This window comes from Lathyrus oleraceus, chromosome 4 (genome assembly GCF_024323335.1).
Source record: "Lathyrus oleraceus cultivar Zhongwan6 chromosome 4, CAAS_Psat_ZW6_1.0, whole genome shotgun sequence".
In the NCBI taxonomy this organism is placed as follows: Eukaryota; Viridiplantae; Streptophyta; class Magnoliopsida; order Fabales; family Fabaceae; genus Lathyrus; species Lathyrus oleraceus.
In genome coordinates, this window is record NC_066582.1 from 348,513,063 (window position 1) to 348,525,843 (window position 12,781).

Sequence of the window (12,781 nt, forward strand, 5' to 3'; positions counted from 1 at the left end):
GAGAGAGCTGCACAGGTGTGGTTTCACACTTGGAATGGGCTTACTATGATGATGGACGATGAAGGAAACAAGAGGAAGCTCGAGGGTTTTTAGGATTTTTGCAGAAGATCACTTTGAGCAAAATGCACTATGTGAGAGTGAGAGAGAATTCTGGTTGTGGCTGCTGCAAAACTGTCTAGGGTTGGCCAATGGCAGAAAAATGCCCTTATATTCATCTGTTTAACATCACTTAATTAAATGGTAAGCTTGTTTTGTGTAAATGCACTCATTTGCATTTTTGCTAATTATGTCCAAATGAAATGGAGGTGTGTGTTTTGCTGAGAATTTGGGCTGGGCACAGGCTGTACAGACTGTATGTTTGTGCTGTTTTTGGTTATACATGGAAGGCTGTACCTTGCTTTGTTCTTATGCTCCAATTTGCAAAAATAACAACTTGTGCAACTTTGGTCAAAATGAGGTGTAAAGGTGGTATGATGATAGTTTATGGCTTGGAACAAATCACAAATATTGTATGGAACATTTCCCAATTGGCAAAATGATGAAAAAGTCCATAAATCAAAAAGTCAACTTTGAGTCAAACTTTGATTTTTAAAGGAATAAGTCCAAAAATGCCATTTTTATTGGCAAAGTTTTAGGTCATGAAATTTATATTTTTGGAAAGAGGATGAAAAATGTGGTGTGTAGGAAAAAACCCCACCAAATTTGGCCTTATGGTTTGAGAGATATGGCTTGTTGAAGTTCAAAAATTGGTGAAAATGATTTGATCATATCTTGACAACCACACATGGGATTTTGATGTTCTTGGACTTTTTGAAAATGGGAAGACAAGATCTTCAACTTTCATGTTGGGCAAAAATTCATTTGAAGCTTGTATCATGATGTAAGTTTAAGATCAAGAAGTTTCCATTTTTGGCAGTGGAAATTACAGGTCCACTTTCTATTTCTGGAAAAATTTCTGATTGACTTGATTTTCTTCCATGATGAGGTTTGACATGATAGATGAGGCTTATACAAGCATGAATGAACTCCTTCAAATCAATTCTATCCATCAAATCTCTGATTAAATCAACAGTTGACCAAGTTTGACTTTTCTAGGGTTTTGGATGACTGGACCACTTCTGATGAATTCCAAACCCTAATTCCTTGAGAAATTGATTTCAAATGATGTCTCAAGATGTATGAACCTTTGATTAATGATCATGATGCCCAAATTCCACAAGAATGGCCATCATCCATTGCTTTGACTGACTGTTGACCATCTTTGACCTAATTGCTGATGACTGCTTCAACTGCAAGCAAAAAGGTTAGACTGACAATATTTTTGTACTTTTTGAATGATAAACATATGAAAGCAAAGATATACAAATGCAGAGTATGCTTGGTGATCAAGAAACAACCCACAAGGCAATCTACCCACTAGGAGGGGAATTAGGTCATGCAATGATCCTTGAGGCTATGATATGAATGATATGGGCCATGAGGGATCTTAGGGCCCAAAATTGGGGTCTTACAGATGCCCCTATTTAAGGTCATTCTAGCCGGAGAAGTGAAGTTTAGAAATCTTCATCTCGACGCGGTAGAATGGGCTTAAATAACAGTAATGAGACAAATTTTGGTCCCTAAGAGACCTCATGATGCAGATGTATGCATGCAAAAGACACAAATTCTGTGGGGAATATGATTCACACAGAAGAAAAAGACGATCCATCGGAGTAGTACACTCACCAGGAACAGAGACTCTAACAAGACTCTATGGGGATAATAAAAGAAAAAGAAATGCGTGAACAATACACGACCCTAAACTGGGGAAAAACGAAACTGACACAACGTGAACAAGACACGACTCTGATTGGAAGAACAGAGAACAGACAGGAGAACTCACTGGGGGGTGAAGAACTCACACTGGGGAAAAGAATTCCAAATGAAAAATAAATCCATTGGAGAGACATAAGCTGACTCCTGAGGAGAAGCAACACAAAGTTCCACTGAGGGAAGTAACAAAGAAATGAGATGTTACCGGGCATACGGGTAACAAACTCAGGAAGGAACACCAAGGATACCGGTTACTGGGTATATAATAGGTGACCGACCAAAGCGTGTATTGGATTTCACTTCCAAAACACTCATCACCCTGAAGAGAGCTAGAAAAGCAAACTTGTTTATAGGATGGACATTCAATTCCACAGGGAAAATGAATCTTACTCTGAGGGGAAAACAATCAAACGATTGACTCAAGAGCGCACGAGATATAATATCCATTACCGTCAGAACGTGGATAGAATACTCAGATGAGACATATTATTCATTACCGGCAGACCGTGAATAATATACTCGAAAGGGAAAATGATCCTGAACCGGTTACTGGGTTGTTTAAGGATAAAAATCCGAAGACGTGAGTTGGTTTTCACTTCCAAAACACTCATCACCCGAAAGGAGGGCTTGAAAAAGCAAACTGACTTACAGGATGGACATTCGAATCCACAACGGGAAAACGAATCTTACTCAACTGGGGACACAAACCCAAAGAGTGCATGAGATATAATATCCATTACCGGCAGACCGTGGATAAGATACTCGCATGAGATATATTATCTATTACCGTCAGAACGTAGATAATAAACTCGCACGGTAAGAAACACCAGAGATACCGGTTACTGGGTATATAATAGGTGATCTACCGAAAACGTGAATTGGTTTTCACTTCCAAAACACTCATCATCCAAAACACGAATTGGTTAAAGGATGGATATTCGATTCTAGAAAGAATACGAATCTTGCTCAGTTGGGGAAAATCAACAAAGGATTCCAACTAAAGAGCGCATGAGATATATTATTCATTACCGGCAGACCGTGAATAATATACTCGAAAGGAAAAGACACCAGAGATACCGGTTACTGGGTATATAATAGGTGACTAACCAAAAAGAGAGACAATCGATACCAAGCATACGGGTAAACGAAAGACAACTCCAAGGGATAAATTGCAAGCATCCGGCAATTATCCAACAACAAGAAAATATATTCGACTCCGCAAAGGGAAATAACGAATCTTACTCGACTGGGGAAACACAAAAGGCTTCGACTGAAGAGTGCATGAGATATATTATTCATTACCGGCAGACCGTGAATAATATACTCGCATGGAAGATTATCCTGGACCGGTTACTGGGTTAATAAAGGATAAATCAACCGAACAGAAAGGCATCGGGATACCAAACTAGGTATATAATGATAACCAATCAAAAGGAGCAACAGACATTACCGACAAAAGGTAAATGAAAGGCGAACTGCTGAGGATAATTTGCAAGCATCCGGCAATTATCGACAGAGACTAGCTGGGGATGCACTGGTAAACAACCAATGATCCGGGGAACAAATCACTAGCATACGGTGAAAAGACCCACTGGGGATGAAATTGCTAGCATACGGCAATTATCCACAAAAACTTGCTAGGGACATAAGTGCTGATCTGAGCAACTTATACAAGCAAAGGAAAATCAACATCAAATACTTAGATGGAGATAACCACAAAATTAGGGTTTACATCTACCGAATACGGGGTAGAAGACCAAAAACTCCGCGTGGGGATAGAACAAATCACAAATCCGCACGGGAAACCAAAATAGGGTTTATAGCAAACCACAAACTGCTGAAGAGCAGGAAAATAGGATTTACAACTACCGAGTATACGGGTAGAAAACCAAAAAACTCTGGCTGGAGAATAAAAGGTGTATAACCACAAATTCTGTTAAGAAAGCCAGGAAAGATAGGACTTACAACTACCGGTTACTGGGTAGAGGCCCGAAAACATTCCGCTGGGGAACAACCCACTGGGAAGCACAAGATATCTGACGAATAGCCAATTCGGGAATAATCCGAAAAGACAGACTGAATAAAGACACGTCCTAATGAGGATGTAACTCAAATAGGAAAATCCATCCCGATATATGTGTCAGGAGGAAACGGAAGAAACCGTCATCCACGAGGATAATCTCAGTGGGGAACTGCAGAAGAAAAGACAACATTTTCTGCTTATGGGGTTGACTCTATATGGAGAGATTTATAAACACCCGACATCTGCTTGGGGAGATCTGTAAAGAGATCTATATCACCAAAAGCAGGAGACACGACAAACAAAAGATATATGGCAAGAAATGCAACATGAGTATCTGAATGTTTTATGAGTATGCATGAATATGCGTAATTTATGTTTGATGAATGCTGACAAAACAGACAACCCCAACACAAACAGGTTCAGGAACAACACGTCCGGTATTATACTTCCAGGGGAAAAACCAACTGGAGAGTCAATCTGCGGAGATCCACATGCTGTAAAGCAAAGATCTGCGAGTACTGCTGAAGAAGCAGAGGATCAGAAATATCAGGAAATAAACCCAATCAGGGTACAGAAAGTCACAACGGGCAAAACAGCCACCAAGACGAATCTGTAGGGGAACAAGAGAGGTCCCAAAGTATCTGCAGGGGATCCCAGTGTCAACCGAGAAACAACAAGTGCATAAGCACGAACCGCTGTAGAAGCAAATCCACACAACTCCACTGGGGGACAACCCACTGAGGGAGAATGATATCATCCAGGTAGAATCTGATTGCATAAACAACTCTATTGGGGAGAACTGTCGGCTACTCTCTTGGGAACAAACCACTGAGGGAGGACAGATCAAACAAAAATATTCTGCAATAAACCACTCCGCTTGGGGAGAATGCACAAAGCAAATTGATCACGACAAGTAGATTCTGCAATACAAACAACTCTACCGGGGATCACAAACAGTCAGGAAATAAATCCGTTCACTGGAGGCAAAAGCCATCGTCCAACCATATCGGGGGATTGAAGGAGTATTCAACAGGAAAAACTGCCACAACAAACACTCTGCAGACTAAGCTGAGGAAAAGATGATTGCAATACTGGGATGTCAACCCAAACAACCACTGAGTAGGAAAATAAATCCTGCTCTGCCGGAGAGAATAACTCTGGTGGAGAGATAGCAACAATTCCACAGACGACTTCGCCGGGGAAAGGGTAGAGTACCGGGTATCAAACCACTGACTTACCGAGTCTTCAAAAGAAAACAAACGTGCTGAGGAAACAGACAAATCCTGCTGGCACACTGCATGGGGAAAAGCGGTAACGCCTCCACTTGCAACCCTGGTGGGGATATCAATGACAGCTCTACTCGCAATTCCGAGGGGAGTATCAATCAATCAATTATACTCATGACTGTGCTGAGGAGACAAATAAAGTCTGGGGATACAACCCACTGAAGAAAGTGACGGGGCACTAGGATAACAAACCAACAACCGCCGAAACTTCTCAAGAAAACACCCATGCTGGGGGAAAAACTGCTGCTGGAGAAAAACGAAGTCTTCAATCAACACTTACTTGCGACTGTACTGGGGAACAACCCCAATCAACAACTCTGTCTGAGGAACAACCTCAACAAAGATCTGAAGAAAGAAGATACCACCAAACCAGGAATATGAACGAATGTCTTACCTGTTGGGAATCATGCCACCCTCGGGAGAGCACTGAGATATTCTTGAGTATCCTTTCAATCTTGTGAATGTTCACTTTGTTTAAAACAAAATTTTGAAAAATTTGATTTGTTTAAAACAATGACATTTTATCAATTTAAACATGCAAAACATTTGTTGAATTGAAACAAATAAGAGTGCAAATAAATTGGATAAAAGCTCAAATTGATTTGATAGAATGGTAGTCTGCAAATGGCAAGACTCCATAGATCTGTACAAATTTGAAATCAGTGATATATATTGGAAGAGGGCTACATTGAACATAATGATCCTTTCTCTACCAATTTGAATCTCGATGTATCCGAAGCTTCAGTTGACGACGAATCGAGAATCTTCTGACGAAATGACGACTGGCGAACAGAAAGTCTTGTCAGGATGCAGTTACTTGCCGAATCCCTAACTTTTGCCTAGATTGCCCCAGAGTGAGGTACTCAATCTAGCGGGATGCAAATATATCTCTTTTCAAGTCTCTAATTTTTGCCTGAATTACCCTTGCGGGTTCTCCACCGAGACGCTCATTTTTGCCTAAGCCGCCCTTTCGGGTTTTCAACTTAGCGAGCTATTCTGTTTTTTTCATTTGTTTTTTTTTTTTTCATTTGCATATACTTTTTTTTTTTTAGGCAAAGTATCTCTTGACTGCATCTGAATTCACAGGACGAGTGAAATCCTCCCCATCCATTGTTGTAAGCATCAAAGCTCCGCCTGAAAAGGCTCTCTTAACAACATATGGACCCTCGTAGTTTGGAGTCCACTTGCCCCTGGAATCGGGCGCGAAAGACAAAACTTTCTTGAGCACAAGGTCACCTTCTCGGAACACACGAGGCTTGACCTTCTTGTCGAATGCTTTCTTCATTCTTTGCTGATATAACTGACCATGGCACATGGCAGTTAATCGCTTCTCTTCGATTAAATTCAGTTGGTCATAACGACTCTGAATCCATTCAGCATCAGTCAACTTGGCTTCCATCAAGACTCGCATTGATGGGATCTCCACCTCTACTGGGAGAACGGCTTCCATGCCATAAACAAGAGAGAAAGGGGTTGCCCCTGTTGAAGTGCGTACAGACGTACGATATCCATGCAAAGCAAATGGCAGCATCTCATGCCAATCTTTGTAGGTGACAGTCATCTTCTGGATAATTCTCTTGATATTCTTGTTAGCAGCTTCAACAGCCCCATTCATCTTAGGTCTGTAAGGAGAGGAATTATGGTGTGCAACCTTGAATTCAGCGCACAACTCGTCCATCATCTTGTTGTTCAGATTGGATCCATTATCAGTAATGATCCTCTCTGGCACACCATAACGGCAAATCAGCTGGTTCTTGATAAACTTCACAACCACCTGTCTGGTTACATTCGCGTACGAAGCGGCTTCAACCCATTTGGTGAAGTAATCAATTGCTACGAGAATAAATCGATGTCCGTTGGACGCTTTCGGCTCAATCATACCGATCATGTCGATTCCCCACATGGAGAAAGGCCATGGTGATGAAATCACATTCAGGAGTGTCGGAGGAATATGAATCTTATCCGCATAAATTTGACACTTGTGACATTTCTTCACATACTTGCAACAGTCAGACTCCATTGTCAGCCAATAGTAGCCTGCTCTCAACATTTTCTTAGCCATGGCATGTCCATTGGAATGAGTGCCAAATGAACCCTCATGGACCTCAGTCATCAATAGGTTTGCTTCGTGTCTATCCACGCATCTGAGCAAAACCATATCAAAATTTCTCTTGTACAGCACTTCTCCACTGAGGTAGAAACTGCCTGACAACCTTCTCAAAGTTTTCCTATCTTTCACAGATGCCCCAGGCGGGTAGACCTGGTTCTGGAGGAAATTCTTGATATCAAAATACCAAGGCTTGTCATCTTTCACGTCTTCAATTGCAAATATGTGAGCGGGTCTATCCAAGCGCATCACAGTAATGTTGGGGACATCATTCCACCATCTGACAACTATCATAGAAGCAAGCGTAGCAAGAGCATCTGCCATCCGATTATCCTCTCGAGGAATATGATAAAATTCAACTTCTGTGAAGAAAGTTGAAATTCTCCTTGCATAATCTCTGTATGGGATGAGACCTGGTTGATTTGTCTCCCATTCACCTTTGATCTGATTGACAACCAAAGCTGAATCACCATAGACATCAAGATACTTGATTCTCAAATCAATGCATTCTTCAAGTCCCATAATACAGGCTTCATACTCCGCCATATTATTCGTGCATTTGAAAGTTAGCCTTGCTGTAAATGGAATGTGCGAACCCTGGGGATTAACAATTACTGCCCCAATTCCATTTCCATACTGATTAACAGCGCCATCAAACACCATCGTCCATCTGGAACCAGGTTCTGGACCTTCATCAAGTGTAGGCTCATCACAATCTTTCATCTTCAAATACAGAATTTCCTCGTCAGGGAAGTCATACTGAACAGACTGATGATCTTCAATTGGCTGGTGCGCTAGATGGTCAGCCAAGATACTACCTTTGATAGCTTTCTGAGCTCGATACTCAATATCATACTCAGACAACAGCATCTGCCAACGGGCAATCCTCCCAGTTAAAGCAGGCTTCTCGAAGATATACTTAATTGGATCCATTCTGGATATCAACCAAGTTGTATGATTAATCATGTACTGGCGCAAACGCTTAGCTGCCCAAGCTAAAGCACAGCACGTCTTCTCAAGCATAGAGTACCGAGACTCACAATCAGTAAACTTCTTACTGAGGTAGTAGATAGCAAACTCCTTCTTCCCTGATTCATCTTGTTGACCGAGTACACAACCCATCGAGTCTTCAAGAACTGTTAAGTACATAATCAGAGGTCTTCCTTCTACTGGCGGAGACAAAATCGGAGGTTCAGACAGATAATCTTTGATACTGTCGAAAGCTTTCTGGCAATCCTCGGTCCAATCATGAGACTGATCTTTCCGGAGGAGCTTGAATATCGGCGCACATGTGGCAGTCATGTGGGATATAAATCTGGAAATGTAGTTCAAGCGGCCAAGAAAACCTCGGACTTGCTTCTCAGTTTTGGGTGCGGGCATCTCTTGTATTGCTTTGACCTTTGCAGGATCAACCTCAATACCTCTTTCACTTACCACAAAACCCAACAACTTTCCGGAACGGACTCCAAAAGTACATTTGTTCGGATTCAGACGAAGCTGGAATTTCCTCAAACGCTGAAAAAGCTTCAACAAATGCTCAACATGCTCAACTTCCGTTCGGGACTTAGCAATCATATCATCAACATAGACTTCTATCTCCTTGTGCATCATATCATGAAACAAGGTAGTCATAGCTCGTTGATACGTGGCTCCGGCGTTCTTCAAACCGAAGGGCATCACTCGATAACAGAATGTTCCCCAAGGTGTGATGAATGTTGTCTTCTCCATATCCTCTGGTGCCATCTTGATTTGATTATATCCGGAAAATCCGTCCATAAAGGAAAAGACTTTGAATTTAGCTGTATTGTCTACCAACATGTCAATGTGTGGTAGAGGAAAATCATCTTTTGGGCTAGCTTTATTCAAATCTCTGTAGTCAACGCACATGCGGACTTTTCCGTCCTTCTTAGGAACAGGCACAATATTGGCCACCCATTGAGGATATGTCGAAGTCACCAGAAACCCCGCATCAATTTGCTTCTGAACTTCCTCTTTGATCTTCACTGCCATATCTGGATGAGTTCTTCTGAGCTTCTGCTTCACAGGCACGCACTCAGGCTTCAAAGGCAGGAAATGTTGCACAATATCTGTATCTAAACCCGGCATGTCTTCATAGGACCAAGCAAAGATATCTGAATATTCTCGTAGCAAGCTGATCAAATCTTCCTTAACAGACTCTTCAAGAAGTGCCCCAATCTTCACCAGGCGCTCACAATCTTCAGATCCCAAGTTGACTGTTTCCAAGTCTTCGAGATGCGGCTGAATGATCTTCTCTTCGTGCTCAAGGAGACGGGTGATCTCATCAGGAATCTCTTCAACGTCATCTTCCTCTGCCTCAAATACAGGGAATTCAAAGTTGGGAGATGGCGTTGGATCATTATGTTCAATGGGTTTTAGGATCAACCTGCATAATGATTTTGGTTAAGAAAAACTTCAGAATTTTAAACAAGCAAATCATTATGCAGATGAAAAAATGTTGCTTTGATAGCTTTTATTTTTGTTTTTATGGTTTTTTGTGATCACTGATTTCATAAAGAAAAGCAAAAAGTGAAAACAAAGGAAAAACAAATGTTTAACAATGCAAAAATTGAATGAAAATATCATTGTATATATGCTTTGCCAACAATGTCATCACTTCTCCTTTTGGCATGGGAGAAGGGTTTTAAACAAAATGAACAATTACTCTGATCTATGGATAACCGTAGGAACATCCACAGCGACCCAATTGTGGCAGACACCACCAGGAATAACAAAATTGTTCAAATCTTCTGCATCTTCTTCTTCAATGATAGCAGCAGCTTCCTCTTCTGCAGGTTGATCAGCATGGATGAATCCTCCACTTGTGAACAGACCTTGCTCGTTGCATGCCCCAGAACCATAGCCAATGCCAGCCCGGGATCGATTATCTTCAAGTTCAAGCACTTTCCCTAATCCAGCGACTGAACCACATTCAATGGCCAGCTTTGCATCACGGTAGGAAGTGAATGAAGGAGACTTCTTCTCGATTGGTTTATCAATAGATAAAGCTTGGAACTGAGTTCCAACTTCTTCCTCAGCATCAATGTACGAGAAAGAAGACAGATGGCTGACCAGGAGAGCCTTTTCTCCCCCTACTACAACCAATTTCTTGTTCTTCACAAACTTCAGCTTTTGGTGTAGGGTGGACGTCACGGCGCCAGCCTCGTGAATCCATGGTCTGCCCAAGAGACAGCTGTATGATGGGTGGATATCCATTACTTGAAAAGTGATCTGGAAATCACTTGGTCCAATTTTGATCGGGAGATCAACTTCCCCAATCACGGTCTTGCGCGACCCATCAAAAGCTTTTACAACAACCCCACTCTGCCTCATAGGAGGACCTTGATATGACAATCGTGAGAGTGTGGATTTTGGCAATACATTGAGAGATGATCCAGTGTCCACCAGTACATTGGACATTGCATCAGATTTGCAGTTCATTGAGATGTGTAAAGCCATGTTGTGGTCTCTTCCCTCCTCAGGGAGATCAGCGTCACAAAAGCTCAGAGTGTTGCAAGCAGTAATGTTTGCAACGATGCTATCAAATTGTTCCAGGGTGACGTCATGATCAACGTATGCCAGGTCCAAGACTTTCTGCAGAGACTCCCTATGAGGCTCTGAATTCAGCAATAGAGAAAGAATGGAAATCTTGGAGGGCGTGTGTAGAAGCTGGTCTACAATATTATACTCGCTCTTTCTGATGAGCCTCAGCATCTCATCAGATTCTTCATCAATAATGCCACTCGGGCCAACAACTGAAGAAACAGGAGTCTTTTGTACAGACGAGGAGGGTTTGGCAACATCAAGTGCCGGATTTTGAACATTCACAGCAGTCCCCACAGGACGCTCAACAGATTCAGAAGCAACAGCCTTAGCAGGCGCAGAAAATACACGACCACTGCGGGTCAACCCACTAACATCAGCAATAGTGGTCACGGAAGTGGAAGGCAAAGGTACTTCTACTCCATCTTGAACAGCAACAGGATTGTACCGGAAAGGTACGGCTTTGTCGGATGAATATGGCACAGGGCCAGCTGGTTTGATGATCAAAGCAGGGGATGCCTTAGGCTTGTTGCTATTATAGCGAATAACAACGGGCTCTGGCAACTTGAACACCGGGGAGATGACACTCACTTCGGGCTCAACTACATCCACATTGCGATTCTGGAGAATCTCAATGGTACCTTCGTTCAACAGCATTTGTAATTCCTTGCGAACTTGATCACAACCCAAGCGGTTAATAGAACAGACGCGACACTGGTCATGGTTATGCTTCAAATAGCTGTGCTGACACAGCATCTTATGTAATCCAACCAATGACTGCCGGATGTGACTGACATACTTCACCTTGTACTTCCCAAGGTGTTCCTGGATCATATTCACAGACTTCCCATGCGAAGGCAATGGGTTCCTGGTGACATTAGGGTTGGAGTCTTCAAAACTCAGAATTCCGCTTCTCATAAGGTCTTGAACCTTATTCTTCAGCGGGAAACAGTTCTCAACGTTGTGGCCCGGAGCACCGGAATGGTAGGCACAATGCTGGTCTGGTTTGTACCACCATTGCGGGTTGGCAGGAATAGCAGGAGGATCCCTAGGAGAAACCAACTTCCTCTCTAACAAGGAGGGATAAAGCTCTGTATATGTCATCGGAATAGGGTCGAAGCTGACCTTCTTCCTATCATAGTTCACATTAGCCTGATTGGTTGTACTTCCACGAGGCTGGTAAGCCTGTTGCTGTGGACGCTGCTGTTGCTGTTGATATTGCGGTTGTGGATATTGCTGCTGATGCTGATACTGTTGAGCATTATCCTTGAATACAGGCGCTACACTAGCCACCTGATGCTGATGTTTGGAATGATGTGCAGGCTTCCTCTGAACAGAGGGTCTTCGATGCTTCGGCTGAGACTGCACAGCATGCGCTTCACCTTCTTTCCTCTTAAACGCTCCATACCGCTTAGAGGAAGAACCATCATCTTTAGTTAATCGTCCTTCACGGACGCCTTCTTCAAGACGCATCCCCATGTTCACCATCTCGGTGAAATCAGAGGGAGCGCTGGCCACCATTCTCTCGTAATAAAATGACCCAAGAGTCTTCAGAAAAATCTTGGTCATCTCCTTCTCTTCTAACGGTGGAGTGATTTGAGCTGCCAGCTCACGCCATCTCTGGGCGTACTCCTTGAACGTCTCTTTGTCCTTTTGTGACATAGACCTGAGTTGATCTCTGTCAGGCGCCATGTCAACATTATATTTATATTGCTTGACGAAAGCTTCGCCAAGATCATTGAAAGAGCGGATGTTGACACTGTCTAGGCTCATGTACCAACGTAGAGCAGCACCAGACAAACTGTCTTGGAAGTAGTGGATCAAGAGTTGATCGTTGTCTGTCTGCGTGGACATCTTTCTGGCATACATGACCAAGTGTGCCAAAGGACAAGTGTTCCCTTTATACTTCTCAAAGTCTGGGACCTTGAATTTAACAGGTATTTTAACGCCGGGAACTAGACAAAGTTCGGCTGCTGACTTGCCGAAGAGATC